This window comes from Nuphar pumila, chromosome 3 (genome assembly GCF_984573655.1).
Source record: "Nuphar pumila chromosome 3, dmNupPumi1.hap1.1, whole genome shotgun sequence".
Classification (NCBI taxonomy): domain Eukaryota; kingdom Viridiplantae; phylum Streptophyta; class Magnoliopsida; order Nymphaeales; family Nymphaeaceae; genus Nuphar; species Nuphar pumila.
Window position 1 is genome coordinate 107,315,435 of NC_143251.1, and position 5,139 is coordinate 107,320,573.

A 5,139-nucleotide genomic window follows, 5' to 3' on the forward strand; every position below is an offset into this window, starting at 1 on the left:
TGTGGCAATTTCAACTTGTAGGCAACTGGGCCAATGCACTCAATTATTTGATAAGGTCCAAAATACCTTGAAGCTTTGTGATGGGTGCTTTACTTAAGGAAAATTGACCATGTGGAATACACTTAAGCCATACCCATTCACCAATCTTAAACTTTATGTCCTTCCAATGATGATTGTAGATTGCCTCATTCAGTCTTGAGCTTTCTCAATGTTTTGTTTTAGAATATGCATGACCTCATCCCGCTGTCTTAGCTGTCTATCAACCGTAATACACTTGGTGGATCCATCCTCATAGAAAAGTGGTCTAGGTGGAGGTTGACCATATAGGGCCTTACAAGGAGTCATTCCCATGAAAGAATGAAAAGAAATGTTATAACACCATTTGTCCTATGACAAGAAGTCGACCCAAGTATCTTGGCGCTCACTTGTGAAACACCTCAAATAAGTTTTGAGTGATCTATTAACCACTTCAGTTTGGCCATCAATTTGAGGATGATTGGTCATGCTATAGCACATTTTGGTACTCATCAAGGTGGAATATTCTTTCCAAAACCAACTAAGGAAAATTGGATCTCTATCATAAATTATTGTCTTCGGCATACTATGTAACTGACACATTTTGAAGAAAAACTTGGGCTACTAACTGAACTGAGTATGAGCTTGGCAATGGTATAAAGTGGGCAAACTTTGTAAGTCTATCCACTGACACAAAAATAACTTCTTTCCTTTGAGAAAACAAAAGCTTCTCAATGAAATTCATACTTATATCAACCCATGCTTGAGATGAAATTGGTAGTGGTTGAAGTAATCCGGGAGGTCAAATACCTTTATACTTGTTAGCTTGTCATATTTGGCATTCCCTAATGTATTTCTTAGCATCCCTCCTTATTTGTGGCCAATAAAACTCAGACTTAATTCTATGCCAAGTTTAGTGAATTCCTTCATGTCCTCCTTCTCAGGAAGCATGGAAGTATTTTAAAACTTCATTGTGAATAGGAGAGCCTTCGGGTAATACAAAATTATCTTCATAGTATAATTTGTCACCCTTCGCTGAGTAATATGGATGGCTAGTAGGGTCTTTGAGTAATCCTTTTATCATTTGTGTATACCCTCATCCTCTAATTGTGCTTGACTCATTTGCTCTTCAAACTGGCACGTAACTTTTGAAATGGCTAAGAGATAATCATTCTCATTGGCCACTATGGTTTCCATAGAAAATTTTCCTCCCAGGGTATGCTCTTCGTTTATATAGTCGGTTGTGCAACACATAAGAAATCCATATGAGTAGCCTTATAGATTTTGATAGCTTCTTGACTATCAATGATCTCACCATCTTGTATTGGATTAGCTCACAATACCATGGGCTTGCTCGCTTTAGCAAAAGTCATTTTCATGTTCGTGAAGTTCCACGTGACACTTCCCAATGATCGTAGCCAACACATCCCCAACACAATATATGTCCCTTGCATAGGTAGAACAAACAAATCAAGTGTGAAGTGTGAACCTTGAAGGTTGATCTCAACATCAGTGCAAAGTTGACCACATTTGAGATGACTTCCATCTCCCACCATTATATCAAACCGTGGGTGTTCATGTGGCTTGAATTTGAACCTTGACACTAAGTCCTCTCGCATAAAGTTGTGTGTAGACCCCGTGTCAATAAGCATTTCCACTTTTTTTCTGCTTAAGGAGCTCGCTACTCTCATGGAGATCGGTGTGGATTTGCCTCCTAAGGCATATCATTGACCCATGGGTTCTTTGAGTTCTTCACTATCCTCATGGTTATCTTCTTCTAAATCTTCTTCTTCTTCTTTCGACTCTTCTTCATTTTCTTGGTTAGTTACAATTAGACATTTAAGGGAATTGCACTTGGGCCCCGGTTTTCAATTGCTCTTGCAATTAAAATATAGTCCCTTCTTTTGTAGCTCATCTATCTCATCCCTTGAGATGCATTCCATTTTAGGGTGAGATTCACCCCAAAATTTAAGTCATTTGTTTAGTATTGGCCTTGGTATAAACTTCACATTGTGAGGTGTGTTTGAAATCCCTTTGTGCATGAGCATTCTATTGTGCTTTTTTCTATCACTCGAGCTTGTAAACTACATTTCTCTAAAGTGTGAGGATCATGTGCTAGGAGTTCATTGTGAATCTCCTCTCTCAATCCTCCTAAGAATGCATCATCATTCCACGCATTGTATAGTGAGCAAAGATCTTCAAATTAAAGCTTGGTACTCTTGCACCATTTCCATTTGATGAATTTGTTAAATCTCTACTCCATAATTAGTGTAGGGAATTGGGCCAAACCGTTTGAGTAACTCTTGCTCAAGCATTTTCCAAGTTGGACAACAATGTCTTTAGTCATACCATCAGAACCACCATAATGCCTCTCTTTCAAAATTTATAATTTCACATTTCACTTTGTGTTCTTGACCAATATTGTGGCTAATAAGAATTGTCGTGCCTTGTAGATCCAATCTAATGGTTCTTTGTTGAAAAATGTTAGAAATAGTATTTTGACAGATCTAGGCAACATTAGACTATCTTCATTTTGCCCATTCTGTGGACACACATATGTGGCATCGGGGGTGTGCGGACTGCATCTTAAGGTGTGTGCACTCGGCTAGTGGCACCTAAGTCCTCATATGGATCATTCTCATGGAATATTTGATCGAATTCCCTGTCATCTGAGCGTAAATTTGGAAGGCTGGAACTTGTAGCAATGCCAACAGACACAACATATACAAGTGTTGTTTGCATATGCATAGGTAGAGCAGTTGCACTAGGCATACACACAGTATGCGCATATGCACCATGCACATGTGTAGGTTGTGCATGTGTGCTAGGGGCATGCACAAGCGGCTTCTCTTCAGCCCAAAAATGGGTGTGCATTTCATTCAACATTTGAACCATGTGTTGTTATAGCACGGTGAGCTGGGATTTAATCCCGGTCATACGTCCATCTACCACAGAAATTTTACCATGGCATCGACACGTGCAATCGTGTCATCGAGCTTCTCCTCCATTTGCTGCTGCAGTTGCTCCAACTACAAGTCCTTCATCGGTGTGACTTTTGGTGGCATGTGACTCTAATACCAACTGTTGCGTGCCTATGATACAACCTACCCTGGATCACATGTCATGGTACACTACAACCAGTTTATGCAATGTACAAGTGCACACAGGCGTAGACAGTTGATTGCGCACATAGGCATAGGGACATATACACACTCAGGCATAGGGGCGAATGCACATGCACAGACACTGAGGAGGATGCGCATGCAGGCACTATGCAAGCCCAGAGAATGGAACGTGCATGCAGGCGCGTGAAAGGGAGCACACGTAGGTGCGTAGGAAACGACGCAAGCAGGAACGTGAATGTCTTGCAAGCAGGCGATAGAGGCATGTAGGATCATGCGTGTCTTGTGCACGAGCAACAGAGGTATGCAGTTTCAGATGATAGGATCTAGCGCACGCTCGTGTGCAGTTGCAGCTAGGCGCATTGATGTAAACGACATGATATGGCGCACTCTCGTGTGCGGTGGCAACTGTGCTGCGTCAACCTATGGCAGACACGAACAGGCAATAGAGTCCAGTAGTGAAAGTTCTAAGCACTCAAAGAAAGACGCACTTGCACTTAACTATGCGACAAGTTACGACGCAGTGAGCATAGTGCTAAGAAGACATTGGATGCAGAGGTTACATAGACAGACGACCACTCATGGCGATCGGCCGCACGGTGACAGAGTACAGGTGTGTGCAGATGAGCAGGGCATGTGCAGGCTTACTGTACACAACCTACACAAGAATTATGTGCACAAAGTAATTAAAGTAGTAGAATCATCATATTAATCTAGGTGATTGCGAATTCACTGATCTGAATTATAGATCAGACGATCTAGAGCGTTTTAGGCTCTTAGATGTGTCGGTGCATGTGCACAGGCCAAGCACTATCTTGCAGTTCACTTGTTGCGTTAGCTGAAGCAGAAGCAAAGGTTGAAGCACAGTAGAGGTTGATTGATCCTCAAGTGTTGCAAATATGCTATGATGAAGATGATCATCAAATGTGAAGAGAGGTCTCAGCTGGAGACAGATGTCTTGATGCTTCACACAAGGGATAGGGAAGAAGATGAAAGAATTAAAAGAAAATCTCCTCTCTAAAATGCAAACATCCTAAATAGAAGCTTAATCCTCTAGTGAGGCCTTTCTCTAAATCTAGAGTCAAATCAAACTCGATTCCATAAAATGTCATGCATGAATTTCTACAAAGAGTTGCTCTATTTATAGAGTTTTACATGAAGTTGGCACCAATGGTTTGGGTGCCCCCTAGTTCAAATCCATATGCTGACATGCCTATGCACTGTTCTGAAACCACACCCTCCTCAGATTGTGCACACTTCTTGCACACATGTGGCGCACAAGCATGTGTTGTGCCCTCTATTGCGCTGCGGTAGTGCTTGGCATGAGCGTGTGATGTCGTGCACTCCTATGACTATGCACTGACGCATGTGCTCGGTGCTAACTGGTATGCGTTTTATGAAAATGATTTTTGAAAACAATATTTTTAATGAAAACTAAGTAAAAACCAGACACCAAATAATAAAAACCGGCTTGCACGAGTGGTGGAGTCCGGGTCAAACTCAGGGAATAGGAAAAATACTTTGTATTCCATAAATAACTATCTTTATTGTCAAAAAATAAAAATCAATTAATTAAGTAAATAAGGTGGAGGACTTAAAAAAATAAAATAAACGACCTTATTACAACCCCAAATTAATTGAATCAAATAAAATAAAATCCTAATCTAAAAGAGGAAAAGTCTTTAGTCCCTCTTGAGGTAATGCATGTTTTCTTAAACTTTTGCTTTTCTAAGGGCTCCCTCAAGGAGCTTCTTATGGTTTGAAGGGCCTTTTGAGAAGACCTTTAGGGAGCTCAGGGTGCTCTTCGGGGGTACGAAAAGGGGCTCACCGCACGTCTAGCTGCTCTCTTGCAAAACAAAAACCACAAAACACAAAAACGAGAAAGAAAACTATAAGAAAATCACTAATATGCGAAAAAATCACAAAAACATGAATTAACTAACATTAAACAAACTAACTACATGTAACTAACTATGAACCAACTAATAACAAACTAAAGTGC